The sequence below is a fragment of the Ambystoma mexicanum genome, chromosome 3q (assembly GCF_040938575.1).
Source record: "Ambystoma mexicanum isolate Mex_15411 chromosome 3q, UKY_AmexF1_1, whole genome shotgun sequence".
In the NCBI taxonomy this organism is placed as follows: Eukaryota; Metazoa; Chordata; class Amphibia; order Caudata; family Ambystomatidae; genus Ambystoma; species Ambystoma mexicanum.
The window spans coordinates 1,034,195,674-1,034,217,160 of NC_090926.1; the positions used below are offsets into that span (position 1 = coordinate 1,034,195,674).

General features: G+C 47.3%; 1 protein-coding gene across 4 annotated transcripts in view; it reads left to right on the forward strand.

The window, feature by feature from the left end:
• Positions 1-21,487, forward strand: part of RBFOX3 (RNA binding fox-1 homolog 3) — a 3,087,537-nt gene that overhangs the window by 1,310,231 nt on the left and 1,755,819 nt on the right. For 3 of the 4 annotated variants that reach the window (XM_069655212.1, XM_069655213.1, XM_069655214.1), the window contains one exon: positions 20,396-20,446. The exons of the other annotated variant lie outside the window; for it this stretch is intronic. The gene's annotated coding sequence lies outside the window, so the exon portion shown is untranslated. The remainder of the gene's footprint in view (positions 1-20,395; positions 20,447-21,487) is intronic. 4 annotated transcript variants of the gene reach the window in all.

Genomic DNA, 21,487 nt, shown 5'->3' on the forward strand with positions numbered 1-21,487 from the left:
ATCAGTTTCATGACCTTGTTCAGTTCATGCAGAGCAGCGATAGTTCTGCCGAGCATGCCACTCTCAGTGTCATTTGGAGGCACACATCTACAGCAGGTCCTCCCTATTTTCTGGCATAGCTCCACCCTCATTGCTGTCAAGAGGTCAAGTATGTACTGTATTTGTATGTTATGAGCCTCAGTGCCCACAATTCTTCCTTAAATGACACTAAACGCTGTCTCGGAAGTGTTCACAAAAGAGCAATAGTTCATACCTGATCACTTGGAGCCATTTGGCATTTGCTGGTGCTTGAATGGCAGATGCCAGGAGAGAGGTAGATAAGGTTTCTGTGTGGCTAAACAGCCAATATTGATCAAGAATGTCTGCTAAGGCCTTTGATGATGCTGCTGAGTGGTAGTTGGGCTTTATCCTTCGTGATAATTGTCTGGGTTTTTCACCATCATGCGTTGTCTCTGATTTGTCTGTATATGGTGATGAAGGGGACGCAAGGGGCACATGGTAAGAAGGGGGCACAGATGTAATTGCAGGCATTGGATGGGCCAAACTCAAGTGCTCTTCAGGGATTACAAGGATGGACACCCGAAGGGTAGAGAGACTACACACACCTCACCAGGCTGGAGGCAACTGCATGTATGCACATTGTACACAGATCCAGAAGTTGCAGAGAAGGGCAGCTGTACCTCCAGCCAATTCACAGTGTGCAGAGTTGTATTGCAGTTCCCATTTGTGCCAACATGCACCATGACATCAACCTTTAAACATAGAGAATAAGGGGTAAGTATATGTATCTTAACAAGTTTTTCTGGTACTTTGAGCCACATCAGATACTGTCCCACACTCTTTGTTTACTTGTGCCACCCTTTCTTTGGAGAATCCCCTCATTCCTACAGCTCTGCAACTCATCCTCTGCTCCCATCTATTTTTTTTTTAAATAGCTTCTTCCAAAATCAATTGAACTCTTTGAGTACACCTAATATGTTGTGCTCTGCCTGCTCTGCCTTTGAACAGTCCTCATCACTTGGTATAACTGATGCTATAATTGACTGCCCTTTAAACTGCCCTCGAACCCTGCACCGAGCTAAGTGCACTAGACATAGTGCATCTGCTACCTCCATCTCATTTAGAATAAACACCCTAGGAATTCCAGAAGCATGGGAAATGAGAGAGCACGTGCAACAATATCCTACAAATCTCTCTCTCCCTACTCTCCTCATATGGTTATAGCATATGTTATCCACTGCAAAACCATGTGCATTCATTATAGGATCAAATTCATCATTGACATTATCAAAAAGACTTCTATTGGCATTTCTTTTTCACTCTTAGTATTTCCTCCTCAAACCTCATAAAACCAGCCAATTTTAAATTTCCCCTTTTTATACTAGTTGTCATCTTCAGACATGATGACACAAGGACTAAGAAAACCACACAAATGTTCATTGTTACACAATTTACGATCTTAAATATTCCTTTTCTTATAAAAACATTAGTTAAACTCCACATCTCCATCCACACCCCCCTTTGTATTGAAACGAACAGTAAATTCCTAGTGCATAGTTAACTGCTATGCCTGCTCCTGCTCCCGTGCAGGTGAAGGGCTGCCGGTAACCATTTGAGTGTCTTTTAGGTGGATCCAACTCTTATTGCACTCCATCTTCACAGTAGCCAGAGTCGCATAGACCACTCTATGTGGCACATGGAAACACCACTAGTTCCAGTCATGCACGAAGGTGTGGATACAGATGAGGTCCCCGGGGAGAAGCTGTGTCTTGTACTGATCATTGATAGTCTCACCATTTTCTACTGTTGTATGCTGGTGAGAAGACACAACCTGAGTAGATATAATCTTAACATGTTTAGTACAGAGACCAACTTCAAGCCACCGTGAGAATGGACAAGCCATGACAATTAAATATTTGAAGTTACTGTACCTCATTATTATGATCACAAAATCGATGTAGAGCTCTCTGAAAGGACCAGAGAGCCTGGGCAAGAAACCCCTCACCAATCTCAAGGTATTTCTGGAATTGAACTCCCCTCGCACTACACAATTCCTTCCAAACCTACTTGCCTGTTCTTGAAAGTTAGGGATAAACCAATTCTCCTGGAGCTCTTCTGCGATTTGGCGTTAAGAGGTATGTGATGGGTAATGTAGTTGCTCTATGGCCAAAAGAATCAGCTCTACAGGCATTACTAACTTCCCCATCACTTCCTGTCTCCAAAGCAGATCTGTGGGTCTATTATTTGGAGCACTGGGACTGTGGTGTACGGGGCTGGTAACTATACTTGTTGGGACATGGTATTCCTTTCCTGGGAATCTGTGAAGGAAGGGAAATTTGCTGCTTCTTTTGCCATCTGTCTGCGGCATAATTTCCGTGAACTGTTGAATTAGTGTGGTTAGTGTGGGCGGGCACTTAACTAGACCTATCTGTGCTGGCAAGGTTAATACTTCAATCAGCTGGGATAGCAGGCAGCATGCTTGAGAGGGGACCCGTCAGACCTCCTAAATCCTCTTCTCTGCCAGCTTGATTACCCAGAATGGACACTGGAAGTGATGTACGTGGAGTCAAAATAAACAGTGACTGCTGGTTCCTTTAACATTTCTAGCACCACTTATAAGTGCCACCAGTTCTGACGCTGGTGCAGAGTAATGAGAAGGCAACCATTTCTTCAGTCCGACCTGGTACTTCCCGTCCACAAGAACCATGACAGCTGCACCTGTATGCCTCTCTCACTTCTCTCGGTTGATAATCAAAGACCCATCAACAAAAATCACCTGACTCCCCTCAAAGGCATCCTCTTTATCATGTACGCTCTCTTCTTCTTCTTCCTCATATGTGGTGCAAACGTGAACAATATCCTTAGTTTCACTGTGACTGGCTGAGGTGTATTTTAAACCATGGTAGCTATCAATGGCATTTCCATCCTTCCTGCGACACATCAGGCCAAAATAAAAACTCAGTTGGTACCCGCTACGTCTGATTTCTGATTCCTGGGACCCAACTCACACAAAACCATCAATCCATAAAGAAACAATGCTGCATGCATGGGAAACCCCCTTACTAACACTGTCACTACAATAGGTCTGCTTCTCTTAACGGATACAACCCTGGGGTTGAGCATGCAATACCTTCTTCGGTGAAAGTTATTCATATTCGCTACTTGCTCAGGATGTCCCTTCTGAAAAGATTTGCTGGGGTCCTCATACAATACAACAAAGGGGCTGACCCTAATACAAAGATCTTCAGATTAAGGAACTGACAGGACAGCTCCAGAGAATCTCTGTGTCTATCGTTTTGCCTGACAAGGAGAACTCGCCTTCCTTAACACAAAAACTTGGTAACTCGTGTCAACCATGAATGAAAATGTTTGATCAACTACCTGCACACCTATCCGGAGTTCCTCTTCCCGATCGGTGGTAAGGGACAGGACTGGACACATCAGACATCCCTGTGGGCTGTCCTACTCCTGGTACATATTTGCACTTAGGAGAGAAAAAAGATTTCCCCAAAAACACTTGTTCAAGTGCAGTGCACAACTGGTCCTTGAGGTAAAGGATTCTTGTCCCATGCCTGCACTGATGCTTGTGCTGGCATGGTTGGTGGGATACCGAAGGTCTGTGTAGCCCCAGTTTCTGGGTTCTGTCAACCCGTGCCTGTTGCAATTGCACAGGACCTTGGACATATGGCAGGGTTGGGGCCTGCATCTGTTGAACTCCCATGTTAAAGTACTGTGGCCATTCACAACAATACCGTGACACATGCCCCAATTTACCACACGAACAACACTGAATCCCATGAAATCCTCCATAATTATTTCCTGTTGGCCCATTAAAGCAGGAAGCCATTCCTCCGAACCCGCAAAATGACTAACCTTCCAATGGAAAACCTGTTCGCCCCTAAGAAACACTCTCATTGGCCTTGGACCGGGAACATACCCGTCCACCCAACCCTCCGTCATACCCATTTTACTGTGTCCCTGTTGTCCTAGGTGCGACTGCAGTCCCTCCATAGAATTTGTAATTACTGCCCCTTCTAAACAATTCTTTGCCAATTTATTTTGAATGAGCGTTGCCTCTGATTTGGGTGCCTGTTCTTCAGTCTCTTTCTCTTTATCCTGTATTCTCTTGCAGAAATGCTTGACATGTGCCTGAATTTCTGGCTAACTCTTAGCCTCCATTTCTACCACTTTATCTAACTAAGGCAAACTTATTTCAGAAGTCCCTTCTTACCCATGTGGTAAAGAATTGCCACAATTGTGTCTCATGCTTTTCCCATTTCTGCCCTCCACATCTCCTGAATTAGCTGGATGTGTGCGGCAGGATCATCATCCAATTTCATTATTGTAGCTAAAATCAAATGGTGTATTGAGGTATCTAATCCACGTAGCCTCCCATACATGTGCCCTAAAATGATTAAAAGCTGCTCCATCATGGGTATTTGTATTCAACTGAACACCCGGATACCCCAATCTTTTCTAAAACTCATCTGACCGCTCCCCCATTAGGGTTGTGAATAAGCGCTTCATCTCCCCTATGGCCAACATGACACCGGCAGTATGCTTCTCCAATGCATAAATCCACTTCCCCACCCCTGCAGTGAGCAAAAGGAGTGTCTTCATTTAGCTACTCCAGTTCATGTGTGACCACTAGACATAATACGCCTTTCCCAGACCCTTCTGGAGCAACATATCTCCCCTCCCACTTACTACAGCCATGGACATACTCTTGTGTGTCCTTTTGGTTCCATGGTGTGCTTTCGATAGCTGCTACTGGAGCGGGAGGTAGGGTGCCTACACCTTACTCTCCTTGCTCGACATCCCATTCCTCTGCTTCTTCATCATCAACTCTGGCTGTTACATCCCCTTACCCATCTACAGGCACAAAGGTATAATTAGCACCACCATAGGGGGCCGTCTCTCATTCTCCCTGTTCAGCCTCGGAAAACCTGGCAGTATCCATGTTCTCCATGTCCACCTCAACCGTTCTGATAACCAAGTTATTCAATCTACAAGAACCTGCCCATGTCTCCACCTTCCTTCTACGTCCTGTAAAGAAGCCCATCAATGCTCACACCAGATAAAAATGCGACCCACTAGGGAAGAAAGGCCCAGCACACCTCTTGCAGGGAGAACTATCTTTTGCCACAAAAATAAAGGTGCGCCAGCAAAGTGCTCTGCCTCTGTGGGATGTTCTGGCCAAATCATCATGAACAACAAATTAAGAAGGCACACATCGTCATCACTGACGTAGGTTACATATGTTACAAATACGAATAGCTGGTTGGCGAGACCCTATACATAGGCTAACTGCTCCATAGGGGATGCCAGGCCATTGGTCCCAGCCTCTTCTGTCCATCTTCTTCCACGTGGGCTTCTCCTCACATGTCATCAGAAACAAAGCTACAATTAATTGCTCATTATAAAAGAAAAACAATACATTCTTTATCTCTAACCTAATGTTTACCTTATACTGCAGACAAGGGCTAAGAGGATACTTCGAGGTCATTGTGACTAACAAACCCCACTCGATTCCAGAAGCACCAGCACGATTCCAAAGCTATGCAAGCTTGTTTTTGGTTGTTGTTCTGCCCCTCGCAGCACACATCTCGTGACCCTTGGTGAAGGCATCCTGTCCTTGCTTTCTGATCTTTTCTGATCGATTGGGGGGATCTAACATCTTTATGGTCAGTGGTCTGGGACTGACTGGTACCTTGGAATGCTGGAGTCTTGGGACAGGGAATTTGTTGTTATTACTTAGAACTGGGACGGAGGAAGGTCGGGGGCTTGTGTCGTCCTTCTTGTGGGATTGCCTTTAACAGGGAGCACTTAACCCTCCCCCCCCATGGCCTTGAAGGGTGGATTCTTCCTGAGATACAAAATGCTAGTAGTTACACAATCCTAGAAATGCTTACATTTCTTTGGCAGTCTTGGGCTTTGGAGTGCTGCGCACTGAAGCAGCGGGATCAGGAATGATTTTCTTGTTGTGGCGAGATATCAATTGGCCCAGGTAGAGCACTTCTTGGAAACAATATTGCAGCTCCACCTTGTCTACCGTATACCCTTTGTATGCTAGTAGCTGCAAACGGGTGACAAAATCCTTTCTGCACTGTTGCTCACTGCCACTGCACACCAGCAGGGCACGAGAAGACCCTCCTGGGCTTCTGGACGCACCATATTGGTGCTTAGTTGGGGCCCCTGCCCCGGCGTGCAGCCCCGTTTCCTGGCTTCCCTTCTCTCCCTCGACCCGCCTCCCAGCCCAGCCCCTGATCCCTGATTGGGCAGCCTAACACTGAGCCTCGCTAGGCTCGTATGGAGCCCCACTCCCTGCAGCCGCCATTCCATCCAGCACTGCAGGTGAGTTGGGGCACGAGAAGACCCTCCTGGGCTTCTGGATGCACTATTTTGGTGCTTGGTTGGGGCTCTCTGCAGCCCCGTTTCCTGGCTTTCCTTCCCTCCCTCAACCCGCCTCCCAACCCAGCCTCGCCCCTGATCCCTGATTGGGCAGCCTAACACTGAGCCTCGCTAGGCTCGTATGGAGCTCCACTCCCGGCAGCCGCCATTCTATCTGGCGCTGCAGGTGAGTTGGAGCACGAGAAGACCATCCTGGGCTTCTGGATGCACCATTTTGGTGCTTGGTTGGGGCCCCCGGCCCCAGCCTGCAGCCCCGTTTCCTGGCTTCCCTTCCTGGTCTTCTCGACCCACCTCCCAGCTCTCCCACCCCCCCGTGATTGGCCCATCCAGCTCAAAACCAACCCATACCGGCCCTGGCCGGTACCATCCTCCCCTCCCACCTATCAACCATGATTGGTTATTTGCCCTTTCTTAGCACACCCACCCAGGGCACCCCTCTGCCCAGTAGCCCCTGCAGCTAAAGGCCCCATGACAAAGGGTGGCTTCTACATTGGCAGCTCCAGGACGTGTCTGCAGCTGTTCGCAGGGGAAGCCAATGAAGCCAGCAGTCAACAGACACCAAAATAAAACTGTAAGTATGGCATGGGTGGGGTTTAGAGCAATAACTCTACTCCAGAAAGCCCCTGCCTCTCTACCTACCTTTCCATAACATGGACTGCCATAGACTTGCACCATGCATACTTAGAGAGATTTGTGACCACCAGCCTAAATCTACTCATGGCTGGACTGTAAATGTTGCTGCATTACATACTAATATACTTGACAAGATTAACTAGTGCCATACCTAGAGAGAACTATGAAGATTAGCCTGCGTTGCATCTAGATAGGATTGTTAATGTTAGCATGTGCCACTCTTAGATGGCATTCTTAACCTTAGCCTGCATCACATCTAGATAGGATTGTGAACTTTAGCATGCGCAACACTTAGATGGCATTCTTAACCTTAGCCTGCGTCACATCTAGATAGGATTGGGAATGTGAGCATGCGCAACACTTAGATGGCATTCTTAACCTTAGCCTGCATTGCATCTAGATAGAAATGTGAATGTTAGCATGCGCCACACTTAGCTGGAATTCCTAACCTTAGCCTGCATTGCATCTAGATAGAAATGTGAATGTTAGCATGCAACTCACTTAGATGGAATTCCTAACCTTAGCCTGCTTCGCATCTAGATAGAAATGTGAATGTTAGCATGTGCCACACTTAGATTGAATTCTTAGCTCTAGCCAGTGTCATATCTAGATAGGATTGTGAATGTTAGCATGTGCCACACTTAGATGGAATTCCTAACCTTAGCCTGCGTTGCATCTACATAGAAATGTGAATGTTAGCATGTGTCACACATAGATGGAATTCTTAGCTTTAGCCTGCATTGCATCTAGATAGGATTGTGAATGTTGGCATGCACCACACTTAGAGGGCATTCTTAACCTTAGTCTGCGCCGCATCTACATAGAAATGTGAATGTTAGCATGTGCCACACTGAGATGGAACTTAGATTGTTACCGAGTGCCACACTTAGATGGAATAGTGATCACTAGCCTGCCTCACATCTAGACAGGGTATTGAAGATAAGCAAGTGCCACACTCAGATGGAATAGTGTATGATAGCAAGCATCACACCTAGACACAATTCCAGGGAAAGCAACACCAACTAACCAATCCACTAACAATTTCATCCCTCTGCATACACCTCTCAAACTCTAACCAAACACAACCACAAACCTAAACACAGCAATCTGCACAAACTTCACTACACTGCAACAACAAAACAAACCACACATAGGGCCTCATTACGAGGCGGGCAATAACGGATTACCAGCACCGGTAAGGGCACCGGTGCCGGTAATCCCTTACCGCCCTACTACAAGTTCCCTTTGCGGGTCCTCCCTTAACGCCTGGTTTTTCCAGGTGTTAAGGACGGGACCCGCAAAGGGACTCTGGAGCTAATAACGGTACCGCAATTTGCGGTACCATAATTAGTGCCTTCCCCATTCCCATTGAGCCCTATGGGGGCTCAAATGGGAATGGGGAAAGGCCCTGGTGAATGGGGAATTACCGGTCCCGCCAACCTTGGAATGGACCGGTAATTGCTCCATTCACCAGGGCGGAGTCGGAACGAGTTTGGAGGCAGCCATGGCGCTAATAGCGCCATGGCTGCCTCCAACCTCGTAATGAGGCCCATAGACTTGCACAACAGCACACAACACCTACCAACCTTAAAACACCCCAAGTCCAGCCAACGGACCCACCGGGCTGAGGCTGCCAACAGCACATCACTGCTCTCTGGGACCTTTCCAGCTTATTCCCACTAACTCACCCCCGCCCCCCTTTTTCCCTTTTCAGAGCCGCCAGAGTCCCAGGGGACCACTCCGGTGGTGATAGTGCGCGGTACAAATATCCTTTAAAATGAACATTAACATGATGCTACTGGGCACCTGGATGTTCCCTAAATCAGCATGTAATATTCTGTTGAAAATACTGGGGGATTCACAATACACCTGAGGCAATCTTGTGTGCTCAAAGTGCATCCCACATGTATAATTGTAGTGAACTATTGTGAGTCGGAGTGCAGTGGTATGGAAAAGAATGCGTTTTTGAGCTTCACCACGGTAAAGTGGGTTGCCTCTTTCAGAATGCTGCACAGAATTGTTGCGGGGTTCGGAACTACAGGAAATTGTGCTTGTACAATGTCATTTATGGGGCAGAGATCCTGTATCCTTCTCCAACTCCCCCCTTTGCCTTTTTGATTGGATAAATAGTCGTATTGCATGGGTAGGTGGAGGGCACAATTATTCCCTGATTCAGGAGTGTGACAGTAGTGTCCCGTATTCCCTCCTCATCTCTTTGGAAAACATGTACTGCTTTGCTCGGGGCTCACCCCCCCTTGCCTGATTGTTATTCACACTGAGGCCCACACCTGCAAGAACCCTACATTGTGGGCATTTGTTGTCCATAATCGCTCTGGCACCTGATCTTAATCTGTTTCTGTGAAGGGCGGTGGGGCGATAATGGCCATCAAGGAACATTGTACTTAGCAGTACCATAATCTCGCAAGGGATAGAGATTGCTAACACGTTTTCACCATCATCAATCCGATCCTCAAACAATTCTGCATCAGTTACTTTCCCTAAGCGGCACCGCTGGATCAATATATAACACAGTGCTCCACTTGCACCCATCGAGGTCTGTCCCAACCACAACAATCCTTTTAGCTGACACAATCAGACCTTGTAAATCTAGTTTGTTCCTGCAAAAAGCTCTGGGGTTACCATGGGCTGGAAGATGAAATCAGATGGCACCTACCAACACGCTTTGCCAATCTGGGGAACTGCATCAAGCAATACAGTGATCCGATACACAAACATGTCTGGGTCCACAGGGATGCCGCAAACCACCCCCGCCCCCTTTGGCCTATATGATGACTATTGCCCTCAATGCACACATGCATGGGGTGGCACAAACCAATCCAAGGTCTGTGAAGGAGATGGTCATGTTCAGTTTGCTCAACAAATTCCACCCTAACAAATTAATCGGGGAGGCCTCTGAAAACAATAAGGATCCACGCACCACTTTTGATTGCTACCTCTTCTGTGTAGGAAACCATTGCGACAGCCCCAGAGAATCCTTGTGTGTCGAGTGTTTCACTTTCTAATGGAAAGTTTCCCTCACTGATGCATGATTTAGTGGCACCCGTGTTGACCATATAGATTAATTTTATGTTACCTATCTCAGCACTCACCAAGGGTTCCTCATCAGGGTGGGTAGTCATGGGTAGTCATGGACAGAACTGTGCACACAAGAGCTTTCCGTGGGCTGTCCTTATCGGGGTATGTATTGGTACCTGGAAATATGAAAGGGTTTCCCCCATCACGCTGACCCCTCGATAAGGTGCTACTGTTGCATTTGACACTGCATTGGTTGTAGATATCTAACCTCCATATGAGGGGTTTGACTGGTCCGATTGTGGTTGGGCATTAGACAGTGCTTGTGCTTGCATGTGTGGGGGCCTTGGTGGTAACTGGGTATATGCCAGATGTATTTCATAGGGTACGCAGGTGGTCATCGGGGGTGGGAAAGAATATGGCTGTGGTGGTGCAGGGGCATAAGGATTGTATGGGTTGTACCCCACCCCCTGCCTACTGCTACACTCCCCCATGAAATTCCCCCACCTCCCGCTGCTGCAACACTGAGATGTTCCCATACCACCTCTGGATCCCATTCCCCCAAATCCCTCGCTGATCCCTCAGGTGCTTTCTGAACTTCTGTGGGCAATCCCCTCTTAATAACAAAATAGATAAGCAGAACTTATCAGACCCACTGGTCTCCCGTCACTGCTCACCACATCTCCTGCACTTTTAAAATGTACTGGACAGGGTCTTCCTCGCCCCCCCTCCCCCGGTGCACTGCATTATGGACTGCAGGTCTGTTGTGTCAGGGTACGCCTGCCGCAGCGCGTCCCACACTTGTGCTCTGATATTGTTGAATGATGCCCCATTGTGCATATCATCATCTAATTTCACACCTGGATACCCTGCCTTAACCCACAAGCCCCCAGCCTGGTGTCACACAATTGTCGTGTGTTTGTCATTACCGCTCCCTCAGATGCTATTTTAGCTAATATTTTCTGCATCAGTTTCTCTTCCTCCGCTTTCAATCTCTGAGCAATTTCCTTTTCTCGCTCCATGGTCCTCTTAGTATAATGGTGCACAATTATAGTCTGAATCTCCACCCACCCCTTCGCCTCTGTGCCCACTATCTTCTTGAGTGCTTTATGAACTTCCTTGGGTAATCCCCTCTTAATAACAAAAAAGGAAAGCGGAACTGATCTGATTCACTGTTCTCCCATCACTGCTCGCCACATCTCCTGCACTTTTAAAATGACTTCATCATCCCCCCTGGTGTACTGCATTATGGACTGCAGGTCTGGTGTGTCAGTGTACACCTACAGCAGTGCCTCCCACACTTGCCCTCTGATATTGTTGAAGGATGGCCCTTCGTGCACGTCATCATCTAACGTCACACCTGGATACTCTGCCTTAACCCACACGTCCACAGCCTGGTGTCACACAATTGTGCTCAACATACTGTTCATGTCTCCCACTGCCAAGGGAATTCCCACTGTCTGCTTATCAAATGCAGATATCCACTTCCAAGCCCCCACAGTGAGGGGAAGGAGTATTTTGATCATATTATTCTTATCCATCTGAGCCAAAGACACATAATGTGCCCTCCCACGGCCTTTATGCAATAATGGCAGCTGCTTGCCCACTCCCCGCCTCACTTTCCGCCCATCACTTTCCTTTTTCCTTGCCACTGCTACCAGCCGGAACCTGCGTCTCAATCGCGGTCCCCACACGCTCTGTACTCTTGGAGCTACTTCTGGCGAACTCCTGTGTGTACACCTCCTCATCTTTGAATTAGTCTACAGTGTCCCATTCCCCTCCCCGTAGGTCTCTGTTTGTGTCCCTGTCTGACCTTACTCTCCCAAGTTATTAAAAAATTGTTTCACAAAAAATCTGATACTTAGTCAAACCTGCGGCCCGAAAAGATTTTCAACCAAGAGCTCCCTTTTTAAAATTTCCCAATTCCTTAGTTGCCCTTCAGACTCATTCACTGTACTCGCCTATACCACAATTACCTCACTTCACTATTAATTCAATTCTACTTCTCGCTCATACACAGAAGACGGCATTTAATCAAAAACACTTGCCGACCAATATATCCGAGATATACCCACCACTTGAGCATAGGAGGGGCACAATTCTTTCCATTACAGCATCACTGCTCTGCCTCTCTTATTTTACTGGTACAGCCTTCTCTACTAAAAAACGGTCTTTTTTTGACTAAAGGAAGTTTCACCTTCACTACATCGACTAACCAAGAAAATCGAGGTGAGGGGCTCTGCCAGCATAGCAAATACAAAAGAATGTCACAACCTGCTTCAGAAAGTTATCCACGGTTGGACTTACCCTACGAAACCACCCCACCTTCAGGTGAGAGCTCCAGCCAACCAGACAAGCAAACTAAAGGGTATCAGCTTTAGTTTAGGGCTAGTTTAGGGCTAGTTTAGTATTCTAACTTCACACTGGGCATGCAGAGTAAGATATCCCTCACACCTCTAAAATAACAAACTAGGTAAACAAGTTATACAAAGGATTTACAACACTTTTCCAAACCCTGCAACCACAACTAATTTCACACCCAGACTCCAAGTCTACCCTTAATATCCCCTAAAAAAACAAAACCCCTTATATCAAGGAAACAACCCAGTTTCTGCTCCTATTTCCCCTCATGCTTTATACCCCCAACCATGTACTCGCAAGAACCCAAGATACTCTTATGTGGTGCTTTGTCAAATCACTCTGCACAACTAAGCCATGGCACCACGTCTCCGGGGAGCAGATGGACCTTTAACCAATATGGCGTCTGCAGACCTCTTTTTCACCATGCACGGAAGACTGATCCCCGTCGTGAGGTGCTGTAGTTGAAAGGTATGGACAGAAGACCCCCAATGTCTCAGAACACCTGAGCTCCCACCTTGGCTCACCAAATGTGGGGGTGGACCTTTAATCACCTTAACCCAAAACAGGCCCACCACTTAAGAAGCGATTACACAGTTGTACATATAGCAAGTTTATTATACAAAACTTCCAGGGATTGGTTAGATGGTATTGCAGGAACAAACTAACCCAAGTCTCAGCAATACAACAACAGTTGGCAGTTTATATACTTTTGCAGCAATTTTAAACCACTCCCAGACCCATGTATTACTCTCCACCCACCAAATATGATTGGACAAAACCTCTTCAAAGAAATGCCATCTTTCCCCAATGTTTCCATTTTCATTGGTCAGGCTCCTTCATTATTATCTTTAGATCACTTTCAAAACACACCTCTAGAGCTAGAAATAGAAGCGAGAGTGATTAATGAACTACCTCCATACCTGTTTCTTTTCCCAGACAAAAGAATAAGAACTATATTCACGAAACTACGCTTAAATATATTACCAACAAGAGAAAGACTAGCGAGAATAAACCAAAAAGGCCAAAAGTCGCTCCCTTGGAGAGCCTGTAAAAATCAATACATCACAGAAACAGTGTTTCACCTTATAATTGTCTGCCCTGCTCTTCAAGACGAGAGAAACATTTGCAGGACTTATTTCGAAAACGGAAATGAAACTCTGAGTGTAGAAGACAGATGGGCCCGGATCCTGTTGGCTCAAGACAAAAAGATGATCTTTATAATTTCTCATTTTTGGAACAAGATCATGGATACATTTTCCATAGGATGAACTACAACACAATGAGAACATTTGAGTATATTGTCTAAATGTCTTCCAAGGATGAGTGGTAACACAAAATGAAAAGTTTAATTTTAAACTAACCCATTTTTAATTAAAAAATTAAAAAATAAAAAACACACCTCTTCTTGGGATTCGTTGTTGTAGGTACTGACATATTTTAGCAAATAGAGGACGGTCTGTCCAAACAGGATTTTCCTTGAACCATAGATTATGATCTCCATTTCACAGACTCCTGTCGCCTTTAAAAGACCTTCAAAGTTATGTGGCTATATAGAGTCGCTGATGGCTATATAGAGTCTCTGATGATTTGAAACATCACTTAACCGAACAAATTACTAACCTCCTCTAAAGAATTCAATACAAAGGGCAAGATAACATCTGTTCCCTTGCAACTTCCCAATCTACAAGGCTCCCACTTCATTGCACAATTGAAACTCCTAAATAGCTTTTAGCATTTAGCTTATCTTGTGTTTTACTACTGACCAGAATTAACAACAGAACTCTATGGGTCACGCTCTCAAACATCAGGAGATTGTATATTCTATCTATGAGACTTATCAGACCGTAAACTCAAGGCTTTTATTGCAGAGGCTGACCACAAATGTTGACATTATTCATTTAGCTGCCATCTTACAATCCGTTTAGAAGTCAAAGAGCATTTTGTAAGAGAGTCCTAACCACTATTTTCTGATTCATTGTGAAAAGGGCATTTATACTGAGATTCATGAATTGCCCATGCATTTATAATAAGGTATGTCTATGTTTTTACATAATTATATCTTTCTGCGAGCATGCAAGCTAATATTGTATCAGTTGTGCACAAAAAGTCAACTGTGCTCAGTTCCCCCCCCCCCCGTCATCAATATGGCACTTGCAACATGAATCCCTCATTAATAATGGGACCCTTCCTGGCCACCCGAACAAACCTATGTAAAGAATTCTGTCTAGCTGGGCAGCCATCAAATCTCCTGCACTAGCACTCTATCCTAATCCACCAACAGCACCCACCCAAATGCCTGGCCTCTGGTCTGCTTACTGGGGCCCACCCAACCCTTTGAAGGCATAACCTGGCACACGCATCATAAAGGTAACTCTTAAAATCCGTTCCGTTCCAACCACAAAGCGCATTGATGCCATACACATGGGGAAAGGGTGCTATATAAATGATTGCAGTTACAATAACAATATGCAGCAAACCCATATGTGCATTTTGATATTATAGACTGTATCAAATATACATTAGGTCAGCTGGGGTTGTGTGCCCGAGGAAGGGATCATACAGAAAAACAATAAGCGGGGCTTGTATTTTTGTTCCTCAGTTTCCCAGCGAAGTCGAACCAGAAGCATAAACTATGCAAAAAATGAAAACATCCTGTATAGATGAAACACAGACGCTATCTCACACATGCTTAGTTGTTGGATCTGGGGACTGTTCAAGGATTAGGGGTTGAAGATATGTTTCTGTGTGCAGCGTGCAGGGGGCTCTACAGCTCAGATGTCAACCTAATACTGACTCTGATAGTGTGGATCCAGCAGTTTATCTGGGTTTCTTTTGGTGGAGGGGGTGGGGGGCCTCTGTTTTCAAATGGCTAAGCCGCCTTTTGAGGTCCCTTATTCCACCAGCTAGCAGGTGGACTTGGAGTCTGATGGTCCATGCAAGGGTTCTCATCTTTCTCTGATGAGGAGGAGGTGAGCACCTCTATGGGCGACACTCACTTGCTGACAATTTGGAGAAGATCTGCCAGGAACTTCAGAGCATCCCTGTCAAAGTCATCTGTGCCGTAGACTCTTGGCTAACACACGAGACGCAAGCTTTACCGATGCAATTGGGCGCATATCAACTTGTTCTCACTGTTATCTCGCTCTGTGTTCAGCTCTGGCCTCCATGTGACAGTGTTCCTGTTCCAGGAAATGACGAGGCCATCTTGGAGTGGCAAATATGGCTGCAATTGCCATTGCCATGTTTAGGGCTAGTTTGGTACTCTAGCAAATTACTATATGCAATTGAAATTAAATATAAGAATTATTTCTCTTCTAGAATACCCACACAAAGAACAACGCGAGTAACAGTAGCATGTACTACTAAAGTGTCCCTGTGACGTTTCTAAAATGTGCATGGTTCCTTCTGCACGCAGGCATCTTGTGGGCTGAAGAGTCTATGCAGGCAACTCTGCCATTTCCTAAACCTTAGAGACATCATGGGAATAAATAGGAGAGATGCCTTTCAATTTCCGTGAAGAAACACTCTTGCTGGACATTGGGGGTGCCATGCTTTTCAAGGGCAGGATGCATTAAGACTTGCATTAAGCCCCAAACAAAGGTCTGCGTTCTTTCGAATACACATACTGCTCGCCCGCCAGAGACATTCAACACCATTACAACGCCCATGGATTCTTCATACAGAGTGGCTTGGCTTGAATGGGTACCCCCAAGGACGCCAGGTACCGGAAACCATCCCTTGATCATGCAGGCTAGTTCCATTGCCATCCAGCATATGGCCGCATTCACCTGGCCCCGATCCCTAGCTGCTGGGGTCTCCTGGAATGTTACTGTCAACCATCATGCATTGCCCGGTAGTTAGTTGTTTCCCCCAAAAAGGTGTAATACTTCCACCAATCAGGAACTCTCACAAGGCAGGACATTGCGCTGCAGTAATACACATGCCATCCTTGCAAGCCAGGAGACAAGCATAGCATGGGTCATTGCCCTGGCATCGCTCGCTGCAACCTCAGTGCAATGGCACCCTTTCTGCTAGACCAAATACATGTGCATTATCTTACAATCCATATATGCAAAGACAATAGCAGCAAACAGAGAATACCCTTCAACTGACCTCGTCCTCTTTGATGTTTTGATCCTTGGTGCCTCGGCTCTGAACTTGTTGTCCCTTTGGGTTTTGGGAACAGATACTCTTGCTGCCCCCCCCCCCCCCAATGACCACCAGCCTGGAAGTGAGCTCTGCTTTTGTGGGGAACAGTCCGGCCTTGGAAAAGACTTGTGGGGCAAAGATTTGATGGAAGGAGACATGTGCTTTGGGAATAGCTGTGTACATTACTAAGCCGTGACCAAAACGATGAGGCCCGGCTGAGGAAGCTGCTGCCAGGACCGCCAGGCCTTCAAGCGTTGAGTTCATTTTAAGAAGGAGGCCTTTCCTCCTCTCCTGAGCAGTGTGGACATTACTCTCTTTAGGTTCAACTGCCCACCTCGAGAGTGGATAATGGGTGTCCCTCTAACGTTGCCTCTTCTGCAACGCTGAGAATCTTTACCCGCCGCAGCCCTTTGGTGTTGAAGACCCTGTGCTGGCAGGTGTGCAAGGTCCGATCTATCCCTTTCGAATGACCATTGCCGTCCTGAAAACAGAAAACAGAGGCGTGGCTCACTAAGGGAGGAGCCCCGCCATTCCAGGCAAGCTAGAGGGAGGTCAGCGGCCTTCACCTTGTTTAGTGTAATTAGAGGTGCAGGGATGCCCAGTGCAGAGATAGGTATTCATATATTCACCTTCTTCCTAGCACATTGCCTGGATTTGGGGTGTCATTGGGGCCCATGAGAGCCCTCCCGAAATCTCGGCCATGTGGGGTGCCTCCCCACGATCATTATTATCCTGAGGGGGTGAAGGAGGGGAACTGGTACCCATGTCACCAGGCGATGGGCCGAGAGCCACTGTGGTTCTCTTTGGCAGATGAATGTTCTCTTCCTGGCCAGAAGGTGGTGCTACTGCCATGAGAATCTCTCTCTTCTATGGGCTGCCCAGTAGCCAGCACTGCACTGGGGTTGATAGGCAGAGGTAAGACACTGCACCTCCTCTTTGCGGGAGCCTTACATGCAATAGGAATAAACCCAACGTTGTCAACTTGGCACCCCAACCTCATAGAATCTGCCCCCCGTGGAAGAACAAGTCATTCTAGGGGCCGCCTAAGTTGCTGACACCAGACATGTTGTAGACGAGGCCTGGAATTGCCTGTTGGAGCCCTGCGTGACTCTGTAACAGAGGAGTCCATATACTCTCTGCATTCACCTACGTGACTCTGCAACAGGAGTCCATACACTCTGTGCATTCACCTGCGTGACTCTGTAACAGAGGAGTCCATACATTCTCTGCATTCACCTGCGTGACTCTGTAACAGAGGAGTCCATACACTCTCTGCATTCACCTGCGTGACTCTGTAACAGAGGAGTCCATACACTCTCTGCATTCACCTGCGTTATTGTAACAGAGGAGTCCATACACTCTCTGCATTCACCTGTGTGACTCTGTAACAGAGGAGTACATACACTCTCTGCATTCACCTGCGTGACTCTGTAACAGAGGAGTCCATACACTCTCTGCATTCACCTGCGTGACTCTGTAACAGAGGAGTCCATACACTCTCTGCATTCACCTGCGTGACTGTAACAGAAGAATCCATACACTCTCTGCATTCACCTGCGTGACTCTGTAACAGAGGAGTCCATACACTCTCTGCATTCACCTACGTCACTCTGTAACAGGAGTCCATACACTCTCTGCATTCACCTGCGTGACTCTGTAACAGAGGAGTCCATGCACTCTCTGCATTCACCTGCGTGACTCTGTAACAGAGGAGTCCATGCACTCTCTCCATTCACCTGCGTGACTCTGTAACAGAGGAGTCCATACACTCTCTGCATTCACCTGCGTGACTCTGTAACAGAGGAGTCCATACACTCTCTGCATTCACCTGCGTGACTCTGTAACAGAGGAGTCCATACACTCTACATTCACCTGCGTGACTCTGTAACAGAGGAGTCCATACACTCTGCATTCACCTGCGTGATTCTGTAACAGAGGAGTCCATACGCTCTGCATTCACCTGCGTGACTCTGTAAAAGAGGAGTCCATACACTCTGCATTCACCTGCGTGACTCTGTAACAGAGGAGTCCATACACTCTCTGCATTCACCTGTGCGACTGTCACAGAGGAGTCCATACTCTCTGCATTCACCTGCGTGGCTCTGTAACAGAGGAGTCCATACTCTCTGCATTCACCTGCGTGGCTCTGTAACAGAGGAGTCCATACACTCTCTGCATTCACCTGCGTGACTCTGTAACAGAGGAGTCCATGCACTCTCTGCATTCTTTCACAGGTCAGTCTCCTACGCGGACTCCTTCACTATTACAGCCTAACACACGTGGCTGATCTGCACACATGCGCGCCATGCACAGTGCACGGCACGCCCACTCCAACATAGAGCTACCAGAGGGGATAAGCTGCTTACCCTGTGGATCTCGCTTCCCTCGATCGCCCATTAGGTACGATCAACATCACTTAACGTGTAGGAGATCACTCAAGACGTTTCTTTTCCCGAAATACTCGGCTGAATTTCCTCGAGGACAGTTACACGGTGTTTACCGCCCTGTGGCTTGCTCTCCGGGATTTATAAGTGATATCTCTCCGCGAGGAAGACAGTTAACACAGCACGGGATGAGGCTGCAAGTAGCCTCGGTGCTGGTCTCTTGCGATCCACAGCAATACGAAAAGAGTAGCATCCAGATGTGGAATAGCAAGGAGTGTCACAGATCTATTATTTTTCGAGATTACCAGAGGGGGTTATGGGACTTGTAGTTAGAAGGACTTACTGTGTTTTCTTTTATGCTTCACGTTCGTACTACTTGATAATATAGAAAGGAGTAATGCATAATAGGAAGCGTCTATATCATGACATAGCATTCCAGTATACTCCGTGTTTTGCAACACCAATGTGTTGTTAGTTTCATACCTGTTTGTATTGTATTGTTCTACGTGCGCCCTGAGGCCTGACGGCATGTGGCGCGATATATAAGAATGCTAATAAATAAATAAATACTCTCAGCACCACCATCTTGAATAGTCAATGTACCCAGCCTAGCATATTAGCAACTTGATGACCCGCTACCTCCAAGTTAAGCAACATCAATAGACCCTGGGATGTTGCAAATGTGGACAAACGCGGTCTGCTCCCAGGGGAACAGTTTGTCAATCCAGCAGACCGCCCTTACATTCCCAATGTACGGTAACACGGTTCCAGAATATTCCAGTGTTACCACATTCCCCTGCAGCGCCGTTCCTGTAATCCCGGTTCACTGCCAGCCGGCCAATCAGATTGGACAACTCATTGCAGAATCATGTAACATGTGCAGTTTGCAAGATCCCCTCCTCTCCCAGTTTGATATTCCCAAGTAGCACAATCCCAGCATGCTCCCAGTTGGTCCACCCCCGTAATATTTCCAGTTTGGCAACCCCAGTATGCTTATACCCCTGGTACGTTCTCACTTGTTGCACAATCTAGAAGTATTCGCTGCAGCAGCAGCAGCCTGAGCCTATAGCGAGATGAGGCAGTGACGGGGACAGACACACGTGCCTAATTGCATTCACCTGCCCATGTACACTAGTGACCTGGAACCATGCCTCTGGCACAGACGAGCCCACCATGAGATGATTCAAATGTTTACCCTAAGGCTATGGTGGCAGCTCCTTGACTCCCAGCTCCCATTTCCCCCTCCCAGTCCTTTCCACGCCTGCTTGACTAGCGCTTCGGCCACCGTGTGGGCGTGAGATGGCAGGGGGCAGAGGAACGGGCGCAGGGAGCGACAGGGGTGAGGTCCCCTCTGACCTGCTGCCAGCCCTGCGTGCTCCCCCCACTCCCGCCTGTGCCTCATACGTCTCTCTTTCTTTCCGCAGGTCTCTGGAGGCGTTGCTGCGGGAGGCCTCCAAACAAAGGGCAGCAAAAGTGTGAGTGGCTCGAGCCCCGTTTCCTTTCCACCTGTGTCTCTCTGCCGTGCTTCTTCCCTGTGCATGCGCTCTCCCTCCCTGTGAGTTGTCCCGGTGCCAGAGGGGCAGCCCTCTAAAATGTAATTGCACTCCGTTGTGATTGTTTTTCTTCTCCAGACCAGGCCTCTGTGGTCCGGATCCTCTGCACCACCTCGTGGCCATGGGGTTGGGTCAGAGTAAGCCACATGTGAGAAACACACACTGCAGTAAGCTCGGCATGCGCCTGACTCGCCCCCGGCCCCACTGGCCTACTGAGAAATCGCACAGTTTCTGATTCCCACGGCCAATGCCACCTCACAATTATCTGTAATAATACAAATAATGTCACTATACGCTTAATAAGGGTCCCAGAAGTCCGAGTGGTCCATTTACTAACGAGCACGCGCTTCTATGTGGTTTGGTTGACGCACATTTCAAATTGATATTTCTGGTTTTAGTTTTGGTTTTGACCCTCACCCTCCACTATGACTGCCCACGTTCTCCCTTCCCGCCAGATTTCCTAGATCCATGATCCAGCTTAAAAGTGTACATGTGCACCCCTCTATGGAAAACAGTACAGAGCCAATGAGAAGCAAGGACAATAGTGTTGCAACATTAATCTACCTGTATGCCCTTGCCATCTGCTCTCCCTGTTCTATTATGTCCGATCCTCCTTCACCTTTCTCCCCCAGTGACCTTCCATCAGCTCCCCTAATCACCATTCCAATGTACCACCCCTCCCATCAGACCCCAGAAACTCTTTCTTGGCCTGGCTGGAGAGAATCGGAGACCTCCCTCCTCCTCCACTGAGGCGGCTGAGCAGGGAGGTCCCGAATCTTAGTACCATCTCAGATGGTGCTCCCCCAGCAATGCCTTCCCTAACACTGTGGCTACTCCCAGCAGGCTCCGGATGAGGTGCTTATGGTTCCTTCATCTTGTTGTGAAAGGTAGAACACACACCCCCCCCGCCGCCCAAAATACTGAACCCCGGAATAGGAGATTTTGGTTCTTACAAAATGACAA